General features: G+C 39.1%; 1 protein-coding gene across 1 annotated transcript in view; it reads right to left on the bottom strand.

The window, feature by feature from the left end:
* LOC122787253 (3-methyl-2-oxobutanoate dehydrogenase [lipoamide] kinase, mitochondrial-like) overlaps positions 1 to 24055 on the bottom strand; it is a 422261-nt gene that overhangs the window by 364233 nt on the left and 33973 nt on the right. The window lies entirely within an intron of this gene.

Below are 24055 nucleotides of genomic sequence, written 5' to 3'. Positions count from 1 at the left end.
ACAAAAAGACACTGCTGATGGTGAAAATTTAAGAGATCTCATGGTAGGCTTACTGGACACCTCTACACACGTGCCTGCATTACTAACAAATCAAGCTTAGCACAGACAGTGCAAGAAGCTAGTTTCACTTCTGCACTGTTTAAATGAAAGAAAAAAATTATTTGACAGAAAACATTCAGTTCTCGACCAACACAGCAATAGCTTTATGAATGACTCCCATTCTGTGGGCTTCAAGTAAAAATAAGAAGCTTAAGGAGTTTTATGAACCACAACATTGTTTCCTTACAGAAAAGCACTGCAGTTATTCAGAATCCTATCCTTCACCCCAATCACATTATTCAAAGATTTCCTAAGTGCTGCAGTTTGTGACTTGATCTAGGTCAAAGGGATAAAAAAAAAATATTTCCAGCCGAATTCCTTCTCGCTCTCTCTATACTGCCCTTCTACCAACACATTTCCTAAAAGGAATGAAAGCAGGAATGGCCACTGCTGTAGAATCCGGAAGAACCCTATGCCTTAAAAGATCTCCTCTCACTTCTAATCGGTTATTTCTAAAACCCACCCATATTTTCATTTCTTACAGACTTGCCCCATGTTTGTAAGCCGCGGTGGTACAGTGGTAGCGTTGTTGCCTCACAGCAAGAGGTTCTCCTGTTCGATTCTCAGCTGGAGTGCTTTCTGTGTGGAGTCTGCATGTCCTCTCCGCAGTACAGTGGTCTCCAAAAGACATGCGTGAATGGGCGTGCCTTCGCTGAAGGTTGGGCGTTGGGCTGGCAACTCGGCACCATAAAAATAGACTGCCAGTCATTAGCGGACCGGAGGTCCGCTGTGGCGACCCCTAACCAGGAAAAGCCGAAAAGACAAACAATAGACTTGCCCATGTTTAGTTTTTGTAAATAAACAAACCTCTTCCTCTTCATTTAAATGTTTTTCTACTTACAAGAACATAGCCCATGTATTTACTCAGATCCATATATGGACTGGTCACCACTCCTACCTTCCCCACAGCCATCCAGGTCTACTACTGACACTTCAGATTTTAAGGGTCATAGGACCAGACAAAATTTACAAGTTAAACGAGCCACACCACAAGCCGATGTCACGCAAAGATGCACTACAGCACAGTGTTCTGTCACTTGTGTACTTCAAAGGATGCTATTACGGCTGCCCTTGACACTCAAAACCTGACCCGTACCCCATTTAGTATTACAGTAACACTGCATGATTCTGCTCAGAAATGTGAGGATCTTTCAACAAATCCATTTCCTAGGAAGCAACTAAAACATTTCTATCACTACATGTCTTTGAAAGAGGTTTGTAATTAGCATATACAGAAAATAGCATACTTTTACAAAAAACAAAGTTATAAGTGTACAACAATTTTAGCAAATGTATCCTTGAAAGCGTAGAAATTTTCACTATTTTAGCTAAAAACATAACGCTAACAAAAATCTAACACAAATGTAACAGCTGTTAATTCTGAATTAGCGTTGTCTTAGCAAAATCAAACCATATTCTGAACAAAACAGACAAAAATTACACTAAGCAGGCATACCTTCTGGTAAGCTCAGCCCCATAGCATTTCCACATTTTATTATTCTGACATTTTTGTACAGCTATTTCTCACAGTTTCTCACAAGTGTAACCTATCTCCTTTTACATACATGGTCCAACTGTTCTCTGCATTCAGAGAAGTGATCTCTACCACTATCATATACTCTGAACAGGATTCAAAGACATGCCCAGCCATTTGCAGTAAAGACTGTGGCAAAATAAGGCTCCATGTACAATCAAAAAACAATTCAGAGACATTAGCCACATTGAGGAAAGATCTCAATCCACTATAATCTTCACATCTCCGAATCATTCAGCAATTACTACAAGAGCTGGCCCCTTTCTGCTGCCCTTGTGGGAATCACTACTGGAAGACGATGGCATCACACTTAAAGGCACACCTAGTCACAGTCCCCAACACAGATACATACCTTTTATCTTTAAGTTAAAAGAACATTCCTGACGTTGCCTCTTATTTTTCCCTCAGTCATCCTAAATTATAAAAGATTGCAGAGTCAGTAATGTCAGTCATTAAACGTTTTATTCTTCTTACTGTTCAGAAAATGCATTGTGATGCAAAACGTGTTGCTCTATTACCTCTAAGCGAATTAGAATAATATTTAGAAAGACTGTGTCATCTACTGATTCCCACCAGCTTTGTCCAGAAGTATTCGGCATAGCGTTTTGTGTCATGGATCAGTATGGCAAGTCAATAATGCCAGAGTTTCATGCTGATTACTGCATGTTTTGTGCTCTAAACCCAGCATTCTATTAACTTTACAAGTGGATTAGACTATTTTATTTAAAATTGCCCCTGGTGTTTTGCACCCCCTCATAAATTTTCCGCAGAGAACAACTTATTGCTCCACAAACTTATGAACTGATTTCTGTATAAATTTAATGGATCCTGGTGTGTAGTGCCCCTCTACAGTACTGTAGGACTTGCCAGTTAGTCAAGGGGGAGGTTAGGTATGACGGCCAACCCCCCACACACACATTTACTGTACACATACCTCCCACCCAATAGTGTACACGGGTAGACACACCCTTACCCATTCACCTATTTACATACATGCCTACACATTACCCAGGTAACACCATAATGTGATCACCCAGGCAGATAAACACACCTCACACCACTCATACCTCTACATACACTCATACATGCAGCCACGCACAAGCGCACGCACACACACACACACACACACACACACACACACACACACACACACACACACACACACAGACTACTTATCCACTAATTTCCCCGGACCATAACTCTAAACTGACCTTTATTCTTGCCAGAAAAGGATGACGGAAAAATTTGGGCAGAGTTAACCAATGCATTTGTAGTAAGGAATTACAATGCTTAGCAGTTCTAAGAATCACTCCACTGTACAATTCAGTTGCCATGGGCATTTCGGAGGGGGGGGGGCACATGGGTAATTATCATATGCCACTAACCCAGGATGTCTCTTTAGCATCTGTGGTAAGCCAGTGAGCCGATCCACTGTAGTACTGTATCTCTTCGAAGTATGTACTGTGCATGAGTTGTCTAATACTGACACTGGTAAAAAGAAATAAATCCTGGCCACTGTTAAGTAAAACATTCCTAAGAAACAAAATCTGTTAATTCATATACTGCTCAAGGGGAAAGGATAAGATAGGTATCAATCTAAAACAAATTTCCAGGTTTGACACACAAGCACAAATTTAACACAATACACAGTGACTGAAACTGTAGACTCATTTAAGGACCCGGGTTATGGGTAGATTCAGCTATGAGTTTTTCTAATCATATCAACCAATTGGTTAATGATAATTATAGAACTATAAGAGGTATAAAATGATTTATAAAGCCTAGGAAATCAAAAGCGATGCAGTCATTGTCTGTTAGTTACATCAGACCCAAACTTGAGAAAGGAATAACAATATGGAAACCTTATAAGAAAACAAGTACGAGTAAACTGGAAAAAGTACAGCGGAAATATACCAAGGGCATTCATGGAAGTGAAAATTTAAGTTATAAAAGACTAAAATATCTGAAATTGTACAGCGTCTCTTACAGATATCCAAGAGATCTTATTCAGGTACATAGGGAATTTAGTGACAACTACCTCTGGGAATGTTTGGGGTTATCAAAAGTACTAGAGAATTATCAGACAACCGATATAGAAGATTCTATATGAATGAGATGTGTACTAAATGGTTCTCTGACAGAGTAGCTGATGCTTTAATGTAATTTGATAGTCTGTTCCATGCAAGTACTAGTTTAGATATTTTTAAGAACAGCCTGAACAGTTATTATGGGAACAAGTGTTTTGGTATGTTGGCAAGCTAGAAGGGCATTAATGCCCATGCTTGAAATATTTGTATGCATGTAAACAAAACTTTATCTGGGTTACACTCCATGCGTAAGTAGCTAAACATTTTAAAAACCAAGACAAAAAAAATCAAACTCTCTTGCTTAATACATGCATTGAGAAAGGGAAATAAACACGTATAGTAAACACTTTGCACATAAACTCCAGAGGTCCATTTTTACATCTGCTGCATGTATGCATGAATTGCAAGAGTCTGCCTCATGAGAGATGGAAATAAACACAGAGAGGCCCACACTTAAATGCAGACATAAACCCAGAGCCAATACAAAGCTCCTTAGGCAACTGCCTCAGGCCTAGTACCCTATCACTACTGCCAGTCACTGTCATAAATGACATTGAAAAGTTTTCTTGTGGCTAAGTTAGTGTCTTAGTGATGCACAGTCATGACCATCAAGTTCCATGATCACACATCAACACGTCGAAGAAAAAACACACACACACACACACACACACACACACACACACACACACACACACACACACACACACACACCAAGCATGCTATCACAGCAAATTTTAAATAAACAAAAATTACTACTGCAATGGCAAATCATTTACTGCTTGTGGTTGGTCATACTCATTTTGACCTGCACAACCAGCATTAGCATACTACTTTACCTTTATTGAGGCTACTTAAAAAAAAAAAAAAGAAAAATTAACACACATATACATACATGTATGTGGGTTACCTACAGTTTGTGAGCCTCAAAAAACAACACTGTGTTCGTCTTTTGACTTTTTATCGATTGATCATGCACAACCTTTTAGATTATCAGCCAGTTGCCATTTGATTGAAGTTGTGTGGCTTCCATATTTTATACATACAAACACATATATATGGATCTATTTCACAAACTCGAAGTTTCAAAACTGAACTGCAAATGGTCAAGACCATAACATCAATGTTTTGAAACTTCGAAATTGTAATAAAAAATAAAAAAAACATTTTTTACGTTTCGCAGGAGGACAAGCACCCCTGCAACCCCCACACCCCCTACTAAATAAAGATACCAACTCCAAGATTGCAATACAGTAAGGAAAACGGTAAATTTCTTGTTCAGTGCTGTATGCCGATCGCCATTCAAAACATTCCAAGTTTCAAAACTTTGATCTTATGGTCTCAACCATTTTATATATATATATATATATATATATATATATATATATATATATCAGCTAGAGCGTCTTCTGTGTGGAGACATGCATGAATGGGCGTACCTTCGTTGAAGGTTGTGCGTCAGGGCAGGCAACTTGGCACGTAAAAATCTGCCAATCATTAGCGGACCGGAGTTTCGCTGTGGCGACCCCTAACTGGGAAAAGCCGAAAGACACAACATATATATATATATATATATATATATATATATATATATACACATATATACATACATACATACACACTCGTATATACATATATACACACACACACACACACACACACACACACACACACTTCCAATTGTTTTTTGATTTTGTAGAGGTGTACAAATAAATAGTTTCTCACCCCACCCCCTAAAGTACAGTTCACAGATTATATTATAATCATTCAGAAATACTCTGTCTTTTTTGAAGTGGCTATATTAGGAAATATGAAGCGACAACCCAGATAATCCACTGCTTCATAGTATAACGCAGAACAACAACCTACAAATGAATTAAGGAAACTATCAGGGCATGGTGTGGACATTTACATAGCACACATGACAGCACATCCCATAGAAATATGTAAACCTGTATGAACTGCCTGTCACTGCTGGTCATTCCTAGGCACAGACTTAGCTGTTTTACACTGTACACCACCATCAGAGAGAAAACAAAGCGACTAGGAAAGAAAAATCGTGCAGCATATACTTTTTTTGACTGACTGGTTGTAGCGAAATCACTTTTTTTGAGACGTGGACATTTCGCTTTGCATTATGGAACACTTACTTATGGCCTAACAAGCATGGGCATAAGATAGGATACTTTTTTTTTTTTTTTTTTAGCATACCCTAGTGTCTCAACCTACAACAAATGTAGTGAAGCTGGAGGGACAAAAGCCCTCCTTTTGAGAGTGATTAGTGAGGTAATGAAATAAAAATGAGACACTGGCTCTCTCACCTATATGAGAGAGGAATTTAAGGAATGGGTAGTGGAAATTATTCAGGAGTTGTTAGAGAAGACAGAAACAACTTCTGAAAATATAGCTAGGGGGTGAGGTAAAAATAGGATGGAAATAAAAGAAAGGGAGGTATGGTTAAGAAGTGACAAGAATTATTTACAGGGACTGACAAATATTAAAGTATTGTAAGATAGGGGAATCTCCCAGAACAAGAGGAGGAGCAACTACAGAATGCTAAACAGAAAATAAGGGATTACCTCAATAATATGCATGAGTTTAGAAAGTTGCTTTCAAGCAACTGTTTTCCGTTTGTAACTCTACAGCACAAAAACATTTAGCACAACAACTTGAGCAATAGAAAGTAGAAAGGGCTCTCACCAAGCTTAAGGAGCCTATAACAAGGGGTCCTGCAGATTTATTAGAAATATTTTGGAATTTCAATGAAAGTCTGTATAAACCAGAGAAATATGGAAATCAAGAAAAAGGTACAAATGGAAGTGTTTATGGAAGAATTAAATATGTAAGAACAAACAGGATATGCGGGCAAGGCTGGTAAACCAGAAAAATCATATTGCACAAAACAAGTATATCCAGCCAACACAGCAGAGATTGCCACTTAAAATTCCATTTATTAAAACAAGTGTTAATGTGGCAACCCTCCACCTCCAGGCCAGTAATCAAGGAGCCTCAATCCTCACCATTGGCACCAGTAGGGCACATTCACTGAGAGGATAACGGGTACACACCCAGTACTTCCAGATGCAGCTCTCTGCATCAAGCACAATTTCCCTTAACAGCACACAGGGAACACAATCAGTCCGGGGCTGGTTCCTCTCTCCTTCTCCAAGCCCCAATAAGACTCCCCACTGGCAGACCTATAGAGTAGAGTCCTTAGCCAGGGTTCAAAGCTAAGTCCTCCAACACTCTCTCTCTGTCCAACCAGTGCTTCATGTCCCTGCCCAAGTAGCTCACACACACTCACACACAGCTCTTGCCCAGACTGTAATGTGGCAATCACTGACACCAGAACCCCTTGCCAGCTACTTTAAGGCCCTTAACAAAGGGTGTCCAATTTTACTGACTGAAATTAATATTAATACAAAAGGTAGTTTGACCAAGAGCAAGGCTATAAGGAGTGGTCCACACAGTGTCAACAAATAAATATACAAATACTCTCAAAACTTAAATAAATCTACAAAGATCAGCCACAATGAAAGGTTTAAATATATTTAATAATAAAACAAGGCAATACATTAAATATTTAAAATAATGTTGAAGGACAGACTCAGATAAATAAAGAAAAAAATATCTAAACTAAGCTTCACTATACTCCTGACTGAATCTAAGAGAAGTATACTATTCCCTAATAACTTACTTAACAGAGCAAGGCAGATGATGGGCTGAATAGGCCTTGTTGTCAGGCCCATGACAGAATACAAAATGCTTTGTCTCTAAGAGACATCTCAAAATAAAATCTAAAATATTACCTCTGGGATAGCTTGCAGAATGACATCAGTTCTGATCATCTGACTTCTAGTTCCCATGCAATTCCCCCCACTGCTGGAAACTGGCAGGATTTAAGACCTACCTGTAAAAATACACACACAAGAGCTCTTACTCAGATCTGTGGCAGGTGCTGGAAGTCAAAACAATTTTATACCTACATGCTTCCAGAATAGTAATTAGTTCACCCCAAAGACAATACAGAAAGCTTCCTAGTACAGACTTAGTCTCTCTAGCTGCATTGAAACCTGTGAGACAGCATCTTTATGGCCTAGCCTGTAAAGTGATTTAATTTCAGATATATTTTAAATTATGCTGGACTGAAGTTAACCTTCCAATTTCTTACATTAAAGCATATACATTTAAACAGTTACAATAGTGCATGTACATTTCTGTTCTCTCCAGTAGGGTACACTGTGGCTACATTTCAAACATAAGCACTTTACAAATACCTTTTCAACACAAACATCTACACAAATCAAGTTTGATGTACACAAAATAAAAACTGAAGTCTATTGCCATTGACAACAGCATGAAATAAAGTTACATTAATGTAATGTTTTAAGGCTCATCTTCCGGCTTAACAGTGGTTTTAAGTTTTTTTTTTTTCAGTTTGATATACACATGACATACAGTTCTAATATATTTGTAACACAAGCATCTTGCATAAATCAGTTTGATACTCACAAATGACAATTATTTACAAAACTCCAGCTAGCTGTGCTGGCAGTACCACCTTTCATCACAGTTAAAAACAATAAAACAACAAAAAAACACAGAGAAGATGAGTGCCTTCATGCCTATTACAGGCACTTCCTGAGATCTAATACACAACAGTTACAACATTCCTTAAATGCTCACAAATCAGGGTGAGTTAGAACTCTAGATCTCAGCACAGGTCTTAAAGATAAAGAACCATTGGTTTGTCAACCGTCCAGAAATTATGCTAATACAAACTGTCATTTCAACAAGTAATGTTAAAACAGCAATAGTTAAAACTGCCCCGTCTTAGTTTATTATCACAATTACAGTGTGAAATGGTCGAGAAGTAAGAGTGTATGTCAGCATTTGCAGATGTTATGCAAAAATAACTAAACAACTTCCCACTAGATATCTAGAAGGGCAATCTTCATTGATGCGCCCACAGTAACCAGACCAGGACACTTAAAAAAGCAAAGCTGCATATACGAAATGTGGTTGCGATAATACGCAAGTACCGAACCATTTAAGCCTTTCCCATAGTCAGCATGCAGTTTTAAGATCCATTTTGTTTCTGCACACTCAGTCTTTGTTTTAATTACCTTCTCCTAATGTTAGGTTTAATCAGCTCTAATACTAGGAACATAAACTTATGAGAAGGGTCAGTGGTTGTAACATGTCTAGCAAGGGCATTTCTGATATCTTTCTTAGAAATATTATTGTGCTCATGTATCCTATCCCTTAGGGCTCTATTTGTTTTATCAACATAATAGCATTCACAAATCATGCAGACAGCAAGATACACTAAACTTGTGCTTTTACAGTCCACAAAAAAGTTATTTACATGGATATGTCCCTTTCCTGCTTGATAACACATTTTTACTCCTTGCAGGTTTGTAGCTCAATAACTGTTTCAGAGACCAATTGTTCTTAAAGCCAAAATTAGGTGTTGCACCAAACAAACTTTTATATTTCTCATCAGCAGTGAGAATATGCCAATTCTTTTTTACTATTGCAAACAACATTAAAGTCAAAAGAATAAGTAAGGGAGAGCCTAACCATATTAATGCTTGCATGAGGCACAGATGTATCACCATTTCTAGCAGAACAACGACTAGCAGATTCTGACCTATGCCTTAACACTTTCATTCTGTACTACATCAGTCTTCTTTATTTGGACAGGTCCACAAGATGTTCTCACACAGGTCTAAGCACAAGTGTATACAAGAAGCTAATAATAAGTCCAACAGCACCACCATGTATGAGGCGACCAGACTCGCTTGAATTATCCAGAATACTCGTAGAGTGCATAAAAGCAAAAATCTTTTATTCACATAAATCCAACAGGTTAGCGCTTTCACGTATCGCTTCCTCAGACCTTGAAAATTCAAATGCTACAGTTGCACTCTTTAAATAAAATCTGGCAGCAGGTAGAAAATGAAGCGGTTTCCCTTTAAATGGTTAAGTGAAGGGCACGCCCTTGACTGTTGCAGTATTTAAAGAGTGCAACTGTAGCATTTGAATTTTCAAGGTCTCAGGAAGCAATACGTGAAAGCGCTAACCTGTTGGACTTGTGTGAATAAAAGATCTTTGCTTTTATACACACACTGAGTATTCTGGATAATTCAAGTGAGCCTGGTCGCCTCATACGTGGTGCTGTTGTTGGACTTATTTTCTTCATTTTCCGTGGTGATGCGTCAAATCTGCTGGGAGTACTTTGTTGTTGTTTGATTTGTATACAAGAAGCCTTGTAAGAAAGTAAATATTTTACATAGACACAGTATGCATCTGCATTTTGTTCATAGAAATATGGTGATAAGGCAGTTCCTTAGATTATCAAGGCTGTGTCATAACGATGGTGACATGTTAGAATCTTTTTCTCAGCAAAGAAAAGATTTTTTTATCAAGAGGCTATACAGAAGAAGAGATTGATGTAGCACATAAGGAAGTCCTAAGGCATAGGTCAGAATCCACTAGACCTCATTTTTCTGCTAGAAATTATAATGTTGAATCTATGCCTAATGCAGACATTAAAAAGATTAGGCTCTCCCTTACTTATTCTAATGATGTTAAACAGTGAAAAAGAATTGGCATAGTCTCACAGCTGATGAGAAATACAGAAGTTCGGGTACTTACGTATTATCACATCCAGATTTGTAAGCTGGTAGATATCCCTGCTTGAAAACATTTTCTATCATTTAAATGCAAGACTGAAATCAGCACGGAATTTCTGTCCAGTATAATATTACAAAGCTTTACTTCCGTTGCAATAATATGCAAGTACCGAAATCTTAAATAACACTTGGGTACAGTCAAGGAAAAGAAGGTGCTAAGAACTATAAAGTACAGTAGAATTTCTGACCTGGTTTACAGTTGGGGGGGGGGGGGTCCTTGAAATGCATGCTTGCAGATATGCCAACCAGTATTATAGAAAAAAAATGTTTCTGTGGTGTGATGGCCAAACCCCATGTTAAAAAAATATAATGTCCATTTTAAATTACACTGAAATGAGTAGCAGTAATGTGAGTGGGAAGAGGGACAGAAACGAAACTGCCAGTAGGGCTCAGTCAGAACCTGGAAAATTAGTAGAGGTACAGAAGCAGAAAAGAGAGGCGGAAAGCATATGGAAATCCAAGTACATTTTCATAAAATAGCAGCTATTCAGTTCAAATGGTAACATACAATAATGAAACTCATTGCACATGAAATAGTTTTAGCCAAGGACAGCAACTCAGCAAATTAAAAACAATTCAGACTTCAAGTAATCCTTTGAAAAGTACAACAGCAGCCGAGCCAATTGAACAGTACGTGTGTAACTTTCACGGTTGTTTAACTTCCTGAATGTAAGACAAACAAACTTTCTTGCTGTTAATAGAGATGTTAAATTACATCTTACGCTAATTCCCACACTCCTTTTCAGGCCAACATAAGTATTAATGCAACAGCGAAAATGTGGTTGTGATAATACGCAAGTACTAAAGTTTTGTTGGGTGTAACTCCTAATTTTTGTTTTAAGAACAAATCGGTCTCTGAAACAGTTATTGCGCTATAAACCTGCAATGAGTACAAATGTGTTATCAAGCAGGAAAGGGACGTATCCATGTAAATCTTTTAATGTGCAAATATGTGAACAGTACTAATAGCTACAAGAATAATGTGACTGGGCACATTTACCATTTTAATTTTTTTGCGGACTGTGAAAGTACAAATTTAGTGCATCTTGCTGTCTGCAAGATTTGTGAATGTCATGTTGGTAAAACAAATAGGGCCCTAAGGGACAGGATACGTGAACACAATAATATTTCTAAGAAAGATATCAGAAATGCCCTCGCTAGACATGTTGTAGCCACTGACCCTTGTCATAAATTTACATTCCTAGTATTAGTGCTGATTACGCCTAACATTAGGAGAGATGACATTAAAACAAAGACTGAGTGTGCAGAAACAAAATGGATCTTGGAACTGCATGCTGACTGTGGGAAAGGCTTAAATGGTTCTGTACCTTTAGGACCTGTGCTGAGATCTGGAGCTCTAATTGATTTTTAAGTATTTAAGGAATGTTTTAACTGCTGTGTATTAGATCTGAGGAACCACCTCTCATAGGCGTAAAAGTGCTCATCTCTGTGTTTTTTACGGTTTTCTTTTTTTAAGTTTTGTTTTAATAAACAGAAGTTTAAAGTGGTACTCTCTGCTGTCTCGGCTGGATATATTTGTTTTGTGCAAGAATTAAATATGCCAAGGGTAGAGGGAGAGGAGGCTCAATTACTAACAGGATAAAAGGAGAGGAGATAAAAATGGTGATGTGTAACCAATCTACAGGAAAATCTTCAGGAATAGATGGTACTCCTGTGGAAGTTTAGAAGCTAGGATGGAAAAAACTGATAAAGATCTGGAACATTTTGTTTTAACAGTATTTTAAGAGGAGGAGAAATACCATTATCCTGGAAGAAAGCGGTAGTAGCTGTGATACCTAAAAAGGGTAAAGATCCATCAGATCCAGCTTCATACAGGCCCACTTCAAAACTAAATCATGATTATAAAGTGTTCATGTCTATGATGGCTAAAATAATGGCAAAAGTGATGCCAAAACTGACTGATATGGATTAATGTGGTTTTGTGGAGGGTAGGCAGACATTTGACAACATAAACAGAACAGTGGCGAGAGGGTAGCAGAATGTAAGAAAACATCAGTGTTGCTGGTGGTCTCGATGCAGAGAAGCATTTCACAGAGTAAAATGGGATTTTTATGAGCAGAGCAATGGAACATTTACATTCCTGATAAAATAATAAGGTTGATTAGGAGGACATATGATGGATTAGAAGAGAAAATTAAAGTGGTGGGTTCCTCTCTAACCTCTGCTTGAGCAGAGGAACCAGGCAGGGGTGTCCTATCTCCCCTGTGTTATTTGCATTACATTTAGAACCACTGGTAAAGAAAAATAAGGGACTCGGAAATTCGAGGACATAATTGCTATGGTAGTCAAGAAAAGTTGGCTCGATTTGCAGATATTATTTTATACCTGACAAAACCAGAAAGAGACATTACAGTTTTGTGGAACATTTTGAGACAGTTTCAAAATTTTTCAGGATACATTAATGAAACTAAATTTCAGAGCAACACAGTTAATGCTCCTATACATATCACAAGCAGAAAACTATAATTCAAAGTGGAAAGAGACTATGATGAAATGGGAAGAAATTCAAGTAACAGGGAGAGACTGTGATTCTGTAGGCAGACCTTTAAGGAGAACAACAAGAATCATACAGAATATTATATTCATAAAGTAGCAGAAGGTCTTCTAAGAAATAAGCCAACACAGGAATGGAGAAAGCAAATTCTGCCAATAGGGATAACTGCAATTAGGGATACAGACAATAGGCAAGAGGGTGCTGGAATATACTGGAGAAAACCGGCAAAGGAACTAAGGTATTGGGAGCAAATAACTAGAGAGGGAAAGGTGACAGAATGTAAGACGCCAAGAACTTATTTGGACTGCAGGCTAGTGATTGCCTTCCATACCAAGGACTTGCATCAGAGTAAATGCAGAGAAAAAGAAGCAGGAGGGGTCCTAAATGAAAGACCAGCCCTTGTAGAGTTTTTAGTAAAATCTAGAACAGAAGTTGCTGTTAAGAAAGAATAATTAGTAGAGCATATAAAATACTGGATGGATAAAATACTGCATGATAACTATAAGAATCAATCAGAGGTGGTTAGGAAGGATTGGAGTAGAGATCAGATAAGCAATTCACAAAGAAACAATGGGGGCATATATGTACGTCTCCCAAATATGCAACAAAATCTAGAAGATTTAGGATTTTTGCCTGGAAGTGTTTACATAGGTATATTTATATCCCAAACAGACTCCATAGATTTTTTCCAAATACTGGAGTTTTCTAAGAGTGTAGTTGGTTGGTGGACTTTGAAGATTAACTCCAGACTGTTCTATCAGAGATGCTGGGTAGGAAAATTGGAGTGGCTAGGGAGATGATTTTTTTGAGCTGTGATACAGAAATCTGAATTGCCTAGGCATAGTAAGGGCCTTGCTGAGTCTAATTAAGACGGTTGCATAAAAAAGCAATTACTAAAAAATGGAAATCTAAGTCCAAACCAATTTTTCTAGTAGTAGCAAAAATAGTAATAGATAAAACAATTGGAAATGGGATCTTTAGAAAAGGCTGGCAGCAAATTACATAGGAAAAAAACTGGAAATGTGGGAGCCATACATGAAGAGGTGGATTGAGGTATAAAAGGCAGGATTTGAATGAGCTATGTAATAGATGACTAACAATGACTGGATATATATTAAAAGTGATATATAAATGTTTGCAACTACAGTTGTGTCGGCACAGTTTTGGAATGTATAATGTTTCCCACTTAGATTGTGTCACTATGGTTTACTTTCAGTTACGTAAATGTAACATTGCCTATGTCATACATGATAACTTAATAAAGATGTTTCTTTTTTTTAAAACAACTGCCCACATACCTAGAATGATATTATGATGAGTTCAGGTAGGCAATATACTTTACATTCCCATTGCAGTGACAAATGTTTAAAGTTATATGCAAGTGATCAATGAACTGCTTCTGAATATAGCTTTTGCACCCAATGTTATGTTTTAGTTTTACATAACTTAAATTCTACTCAGCTGTAAAGACTTGTCAGAACTGAAAAGTGTAATGTTTTACTCTATGCTTACAACGAATGGTTTTGAGGTTTTTATACGTTACAGTGATGGTTTATGGTTCTATAGGGTAGTTGCATCTTTCCATAGGTGAGATTTTTCTCTCTCCCTCTCTCTTTCTAAGGGCAGGTTCATTTTTGTTATTTGTAATGGAGAGATTTATTTACTCCAGGTTTCTTCTGTGAATATTCAGCGACAATTGTGTGTAACATTACGGATTTGTTTAGCTATTGTACTTTACTGTACCAAATGCAATTTTTCATGCTCTTCTTTTGTTCCCCCACAGTCCCATGACAAGGACTTGTGCACTCAAGGGAAAGCCTGGAACTATACCCCTGCATACACCGGGGACTTGAGGTGGCAGCCCTGTGGCAGGACCAGACAAACTTTTCCCAAAAGGGTGAAGCAGCATTGCTTGCTCATTCACATCCATACCCAGCTGGTTCTTCAGTTCCTGGACTTTCTAATTAATGCCAGGTCATGTGAAGAGCAGTGAAGGCTCGCTCACTCTGTTACATATGTATATATTGTATATTTAATCACACAGCCACCTAATTAATCCTAGGTCATCTGAGGAGGTGAAGGCTCGCTCGCTATATGACATGTATATATTGTATATATATAATCACACAGCCATCTAATTAATTCTAGGTCATCTGAGGAGCAGTGAAGGCACGCTCGCTCTATGACATATGCATATATTGTGTATATAATCACACAGCCATCTAATTAATCCCAGGTCATCTGAGGAGCAGTGAAGGCTCGCTCGCTCTATGACATATGTATATATAATCACACAGCCATCTAATTAATCCCAGGTCATCTGAGGAGCAGTGAAGGCTCGCTCGCTCTATCACATATGCATATATTGTATATATAATCACACAGCCAACTAATTAATCCCAGGTCATCTGAGGAGCAGTGAAGGCACGCCAGCTCTATGACATATGCATATATTGTGTATATAATCACATAGCCATCTAATTAATCCCAGGTCATCTGGGGAGCAGTGAAGGCTCGCTCGCTCTATGACATATGCATATATTGTATATATAATCACACAGCCATCTAATTCATCCCAGGTCATCTGAGGAGCAGTGAAGGCTCGCTCGCTATATGACATATGTATATATTGTACATATAATCACACAGCCAACTAATTAATCCCAGGTCATCTGAGGAGCAGTGAAGGCTCACTCGCTCTAGGACATATGTATACATTATATATATAATCACACAGCCATCTAATTAATCTCAGGTCATCTGTATATAAACAAATCCCACAGCCATCTAATTAATCCCAGGTCATCTGAGGAGCAGTGAAGGCTCGCTCGCTCTATGACATATGCATATATTGTGTATATAATCACACAGCCATCTAATTAATCCCAGGTCATCTGAGGAGCAGTGAAGGCTCGCTCGCTCTATGACATATGTATATATAATCACACAGCCATCTAATTAATCCCAGGTCATCTGTATGTATATATATATATATATATATATATATATATATATATATATATATATATATATATATATAAATCACACAGCCATCTAATTAATCTCAGGTCATCTGAGGAGCAGTGAAGGCTCGCTCGCTCTATGACATATCCATATATTGTGTATATAATCACACAGCCATCTAATTAATCCCAGGTCATCTGAGGAGCAGTGAAGGCTCGCTCGCTCTTTGACATATGTATATATAATCACACAGCCATCTAATTAATCCCAGGTCATCTGAGGAGCAGTGAAGGCTGGCTCGCTCTATTACATATGTATATATAAATCACCCAACCAAACTAATACCATTTTCAATGGTTTTCTGCATGTGTTTACCTGCTCATGGTTAACACCTGTGTGCTTATTTGGGCATGTTTGCTTGCTTGTTTACAGTACTTTCTGAAACAGCTTTAATGGTACTGTTTTACGACTTTATAAGGCTGAACTTGGTGCATCAATTGTTCAGTTAATCACAAAGCAAAAGTATGATACAGCCAGAGTGCAGGGGAAGAGAGAGAACAAACAAAATCCCACAACCTTTGTATGACACTACCCCATTGAACAAATAAATGTTTTAACTTGGACATCTGTCTGTAAGACCAGAAGGCTATAGGTTCTATTCCCACTCTAAGTGATTTAATTTCTGACACTGCAGTGCAGCATTAGGGGGTGCTGCATTCCTGTGTGTGTTGTCCTTCAGATAAGAGATTAAACAGAAGTCCATGTCTGAGCTGGTGGTAGCTCAAATGGATGTAAAAGATCCCCTGCACATATAGAAAAGAGTAAGGGAAGTTCCCCAATGCCCTGGCCACATTTTCCCTAGTAATATAAATACTATAATGGGTCACCCCTGAAAAGAGGCCACTAGCCTAGTGGGACTAACCCAAGCAACAAAAACATAAATAAATAAACACGTATCAGCAGTTTAGCTAAAGACCTTTGTTATTCTAAACAGGAAGCTAGGAACTCATGGCAAAGTCCTGCCTGTTGTCCATCACAAAATCATCTTGTACATGCAGTTATCGCATGGTTATTATCTAAACTGTAAAAGCTGAAAGTATCTGAAGCTAATGGAAAAGTAGAAGGATGGTTCATCTGGTGGACTAATGCACTGCATCACCCATCAGATAAACAAACAGAGTGACTGACTGGGAAAAAGAAAAAAGTGAGACAGTAGAAGACTAATACTCATTTGGACCTCCAGGACAGCAACCAACATGGGTTCTTTGGCCAGAAGGAGCCGTCAGTTAAACTGATCCACTTTCATTACTGGGTTGCAAATAACTTGACATGGGAATACCAGCAGACAGTTTCTGTGGACTTCAGCAAGACCTCTGACTTGGTACCACTCCAGAGGCTCACAGAAAAAAATGGATGTGCCTGGGGTAGGACTGAGCCTGTAACTGGTCATTGTTTGATCAGTAATCTATCCCAGTAAACAAATTTAGATAAATAGAAACAAGCCTGGAGATGTGGACAGTTACATGTCTGAAGGGTAAGAGAGACAAGTTTGTGGGAGATGGTAAACGTCAAATTAGCAAAATTATGATTAGACTAGAGTACTGCAGGGGTCTGTCCTGGGTCCACAACTCTTAAGTGTACTTGTCTCTGATATTTCAAATGGGATAAAGAGGTTCAACCGCTTTACTAAATAGCAATGGGCGGTGGGGACAGTCAGTCTTACAAAGGATCTGGAAAAGCTGTTCAACTGGGTAGCAATATGACAGTCCAGGTTCAATGCAAACAAATGTAAAGTCTCGCACTGGCCACAACATCCCTGGTAGTAACCATCAGAGGGGGTAGTGGAAATGACAGCAACAGAACAGGAAAAGGGTTTGAGGGTGCAGAACACACCTGGACCACTAGCAGAAGAGTGACAGGGCAGTAGCAGAAGCAAACAAAATGTTTGGATGTATCCACAGGGGTTAGATTCCAGAAGCGAAGAGAGAATATTCACAATCTATATGGCCCTGGTCAGACCACCCCTGTAGTAATGCATGCAGTTCTAGAAGCCAAATGAGGAAAAAGACATCAGACGTCTGGAAAGAATACAAGGGAAAACTACCAAAAAGTCTGTGGGACAAAGGAATATGACCACAGGCTACAGGAGCTGGAGTTCTTCTTTTGAAAGCAGGACAGACAAGGAGACATGATATTGCTGGACAAGATCACGTCAGGGAGACATGAAAAATTCATTCTGAACAGAAGAGAACAAGAGGCAAACACTGCAAAAACAAAAGGTTGTAGGAACCAACGCTTTCCTAAACCTCCAAAAATGTCTTTTTCATACAGACGGTTGTGGACCTATGGAATGGACTGTCTGAAGGGTTCGTAAAGAAGGAATCAAACAGCCACGCAACAGGGCACAGGGCAGAAATAAAGGTGAGGGAGGCAGAATATTAAATGCATTTAACACGGCAGAGTACACAATTGTATTGTAAACTACTGCCATTAAACAAATGTAATGCAACACCAGCATGTGTGTAAGTACATAACTGAGCAATACAGTAGGCATTATTTAACATATGCATAGATAACAAATGCATACACATATGCTCTTTGTGCCAACACATATGTATATTCTTTAAGTGAGTAAACTACACTATACTCACCACACCACACCTCTGATGCATATGTACAGTTTCCAAAACGTTATTCTAATTCTGTTTTATTTAATTTTCTGGTCAGTAGTACTTTAAACTCTGGTACCTCTAGCAATCATTTACAAGCCTGTACTACATTCCCCTAATCTAGCTCTGCTTACTTAGCAGATAAGGTCTTTGCATAAAACAAAATAGGCATGGTGTAATTCACAGCTGTAGACAAGTGACAAATCAATATTTCAGTATTTGAATTAATTAACAGCCTAGAAAAATAGGCTGACTGAGGGATTAGTGTAGAAGTGGACCATGGAATTTATAAACAAAAGCATTGGTAATCTCCAAACTCTGGACCCCACCCAGTTCGGGTTTGTAAAAGGCAGATCATGTCTCCTAAACCTGACTAGAGTAAGGTGGATCACACAGCCTATCTAGATCTTGCCAAGGCTTTTGACACTATCCCCCACTCTAGAATTATAGATAAACTCACTAAAATAGATATAAATACCTAGATCACAAGATGGGTTGCCAACTGGCTGGCTCACTGACAGAACCCACACTGTGAAAGTAGCAGACTCCAAATCCAACTTCAGACCAGTGACACGTGGAGTACCACAGGGTTCAATCCTGGGTCCTCTCCAGTTTGGTATCCACTTTTCTGAAGTACAGGCTAATACAGAAGGTCTTTGGCAAATAAAGTTCGCAGATGACTGCAAACTAGGAGCCATAACAAACTCCTAATGATGTGGACATCCTACAAAAGGGCCTCACTGAGACAGATGCCTGGTGTCAAAGCCATGGCCTCAAGCTCAATGCCAAAAAGTGCACTGTCATCTCCTTTGGTAAAAACTCTGTACCCATGAGCTACCACATAGGTGGTACTCTAACACTGAAAGTGTGATGAGACCTCGGGACACAAGTGGACAGTAGTCTCTCCTTTGATAATCACATCGCCACAGTAGTCAGAAATCCTCCTACCTCATCACAAAAGGTATCTCATCCAGGAAAAAAAAGAGGTCATTGTTCCCCTCAACTCATCACTCATTACACCCATTATAGAGTACAACACCCCTATTGGTATGTACCTCACAAGACATCAACAACTGGAAAGGCTGCAGAAATACCTCACAAAGAGGATTACTGGCCTCATACAGATGCCCTACACAGACCATCTAAAAAAACTCCAGCTTTACTCTGTTGCATATTGCTTATTCAGAGGCAATTTCTGTCTAACATACAAAGGTATGTCAAACCCAGAGCTGTTGGGACATGCTCCACTTAAAGAAATCCCAATCCCTCCAAGCTACACGCTCTAGGGACCTAAACCTTGTCAACACAATAAACAGAACATGCTGGAGGGATATATTCCTGTTCCAGAGACTTCTCAAACTCTGGAACAAACTACCTATATCAAACAAAGCTCCACATTAGCACTCTTCAAGAAAAATCTTGATGATTGGATGGGAAATAGGAAATTCACCCCGGGGATCACCTCTGTGGCTCTGCTCGACAGGGGCACAGGAAAATAATTTTCTTGGGTGGCGAAAGCCAGGGAACCTTTTTGACTAGGCATGTATAGGCCCTAGGGCCGATAGCCTAGTACCTACCTATGAAGTAAAAGTCCAGACCTCTCAGAGACTATTTTTCCACTGTGCCCTTACATCTGTTTAGATGGAGTCATTTGATTACATGATTAAACATATGATCATCATCATCATCATCAACACAATCTTTTTATTATCAGCACCATCTTGTGCCAAAATGTAATGCCTCACTAATCTTTTCTTTCAAATATTATGACTCCAAAATCCTCCATTCAGAGTACACTCATCTTGTCACAAGCAACCTTCCTCAGTTTAGCAAACATATCACACCTGTGCGTGAAATTAGACACAAATTTAATCTATGCAGACAGGTTAAGAGCATCGGGATGAGTTACACATGCCCATTTGGCCAAAACTGCATTTTTTTGTTAGTTCCATTTCTAAGGAGACTGACACCCCTGTTACCCAACTCTCCCTTTCTTTAAAACATGCTGGATGGGTAAAAATAGAGAGGATTATCTGGCACCTTACAAATGGAATTACCACTAAGCAGAACAGTGGCCAATATGCACCTACACATCAGTAAAGAATAAAGAACATGTTCTTATTGAGAAATGCAATGCTTCTTCCAGTTCCTCATTTGCAGTCACCACATACATATGTTGAAATTATTAAAACAGAATCACATTAACGTTGAGGAGATACTTAATTACACATGCTCTGCTTAAGTCATGGCTCCACAAATATTACACAGTTACTAATACCAGCATTTTGCACTTTCCTCAAGTTAATTTCCAATCCTCTAGGCATCCTTCTGCATCCTGTAAGTCTGATCATCTACATACTGAAAGGCCTTCTATAGTGTTCTTTATTATTCCATGCATCCTTCTCAAAGTCTTCTTTGTGCATTTATTCACTGCCTGAAGTAGCCTTGGAATTTGTATCCTCTGTCCCATGGTTGTGCAGTAAAGCGGTGTCACTACTACCTCAAACATGTTCTTTCTTTAATCAGTTTTCTTCTGCACTCCATCTCTCCAAAGACCTATGGTTTTCAAGGCCCACAGCTATTAACGGACCAGTGCTGCCTGTTAAGTGTCTCATGGATACAGGGGCAAGGCACCAGACTTAAACACTACTATTCTACAATCATCCAATGAACTCGAAGCCAAACAGCTTGGCAGGGGGAAGATGGCTTGGCCACAACTCATTTTTCAAGGAAAGGAAACCTCACTGCAACTCTATCTGCACTGGAGACCAAGTGTAGCAAGGAGTGATGGACACTGGAAGCACATGTAGGAATCTGTGCCCACCTGGAAACCATGTGCACCGCATGCATCACATTGTTGCTCTATGGTACGAAGCTTGGACAGAACCCCCCCAACTTCATATAATACATGTACTGCTGAACTAACAAAACTCAGTCTTATTCAAGTCCCAGTAAAGGCTTTGCAAGTGTGTGTGTGTGTTGTGTGTTGGGGGGGGGGGGCTTGCATCAAAATACAACTTCTGCCACGTGTAAAGGTCAGTCTAACCCCCATACCAGTTTGTGAATTAATTTATTTTTACTTTTAGTTTAGAAAATTAACAGTTTCAAAGCCTGCAAGACAACTTTCATACGAGGCCACAGTTCGAACGGTACATGTTAGACTGGATTTATGCAAGTGCTGTCATTCTTTTATCTGGAATCAAAAACGGTATGGCAGTTGTCCAGAAATGCAAGACTCTAGTGTTATATGCTATTAAGCTAAAAATAAACAGCCATGGATGAAACCCATAGGAATGCCAAATGTCACAAGCCAGAAATAGCTTTTTGTGCAGTTAACTACATATGCACTTCAAAGAACAGTTAAAAATATACACACTGCAACCAGCTAAACAAAAAAATTATCTAGCAAAGGAGAAGGGTAACCATTTCAACCCATTGTGGCTTTAAACCAGAGAAATGGACTTGCATTTTGGGAAAACATTACACATGCAGACCACTGGCTTAGTGTATTAACCTATCCTATACAAATATTTTCACATTTTTTCAGTACTGAATTAGAAAAGTGCATAAGAATTAAGGTGTTTACCTCTCAGGCACAAGGTGCGGTGTTTGATTCTCACCTTAGTAGGGAAACTGGCTAGGCTTAAAATGGCCTACAAGGGCAGCTATCCTAGTACTTACCTACGAACCTACAAACCAATGTAAGGATCCGTACATGTTGAGAGAATACCAGAGCCAAGTTGGTCAACAACTGTGGGCAAAATGACAAAACAGATAACAGATTAAATCTTAGTAGATAAACATAAAATGCAGCTCCATCAAGGCTGGATTTGCAAGTGCCTTGTAGGTCAGGCATAGGTCACCCCTTACTCTACACAGGACATACGGTTTACAACTTTGTATTTTCTTTATGGAGGTCACTCCAGCTGCTGTAAGTGCTTAAGTCAAGTACGTGCCAAATGGCACACTGTACTTGAATATTGACCTACTGAAGACAGAGTATAGTGGGACTATAATTTCCTTGGATCTGGATGCCATACCTCTACTTATAAAAGTTTAACTACATGGAAGGACTTGCACACCACTGTGGACACATGGCAATGTTCAGGATACTATCTAACTCTGCACCTAGACTGCTCACCTCAGAGTCTACTGTTACGGGTATGCTACTGGTGTTGTAATTTACAGGGGTATTTGACTTCCCAAGGGATAGAAGGATGCTTTTTTTCACATTTAGTTTTAGGCCATGGTTCTGGCACCAATCATTTATCTAGTCTAGACCCTCCTGGGATTCAATGATTGCTCCCAGCTTGCAGTTGTTGGCAACTATCATCCAAAGGCCTTCTGCATTAGCCTTGACATCACATAAGTATATTCCAAACAAGAGTGGTCCCCAGCACCGATTCCTGTGGCAGACCACTAATAACTGGTCTTTCACTGGATCTGGATTCACTCACTTTAACCACGTGTCGTGTTTGAGAGACAACTGGCTATCCATCTGGTAACAGAAGGGTTTATGCCCAGTTTTCTGAGTCTATTTATAATACTCGAGTGGGGAACTGTGTTATATCCCTTGGCCAGATTGAGGTAGGCAGTATGTACAGTTTTACCCTCACCCATGGCCTTAAGTGACCATCTCAAAGAAATCCGCCAGATTCAGTAGGCATGACCTGCCCTTGACAAAGAAAAATTGTATCCGGTCCAGTGCTTGAAGGTTTCCTATGTCATTATTTATCAGGTCCATGATTATTTTTTTCCATGGCCTTACATACAAGACTAGTCAAACTTATGGGTCTGCAATTTTCCTGGTCAGCTGGTCCTCCTTTATGCAGAGGGACAACTGTTGCTGTCCTCCACACTACCGGTACAAAGTCTGTCCAGAGGCTGTGGTTAAATAAATATCTTAATGTGCCTAAGTCCTGATTTAAAGTTGCTTAAGTGGCAACCTGGTATATATCGTCAGGCCCCAATGAAGCTGTGTTTTTAGCTTTACAGAGCGCAGTGCCAGCCTGTTCTTTGGTGATAATTAGTTGTGCAGAAGTTTTTGGAGTAAGATGGGGGTACTAGTTTTACCTTTATTTCATTTCCAGGGAGACCACTTTGTGATCTGATCTTACCAGTGAGGACATCACATGGGGGGGGGGGGGGGGTACAGCACTCAGAGTAGAAGACCTAGGATATTCGTTCCCCTAGTGAAGTGCACACTAGCAGACTAGCTGTAAATTCAAATGCCCTGGAACAAAGTCAAGAAATTTTGGGCCTGCATGTTAGTAGACATGTATGCCTCCCAATTAATAAAGGGTACTTAAAATCACCCAGGAGTATGATAGTGGACTAAACAGTGAGTGATTCTGGTAAATTCAGGTATGATGCATGAGTTTCCTCATTCAAAGTGGGGGACCTGTATCAAGCAAGAATATGGTAACTGATTTGTCCCCATGATTAATATGACTTGGAGAACCTCAAGCATGTCATATTGTTTGACCAGCTTT

This window comes from Protopterus annectens, chromosome 13.part0 (assembly GCF_019279795.1).
Source record: "Protopterus annectens isolate FY-2018-M chromosome 13.part0, PAN1.0, whole genome shotgun sequence".
Classification (NCBI taxonomy): Eukaryota; Metazoa; Chordata; order Ceratodontiformes; family Protopteridae; genus Protopterus; species Protopterus annectens.
The sequence above is the reverse complement of the archived record's forward strand: the minus strand, read 5'-3'. Positions and strand labels throughout refer to the sequence as shown.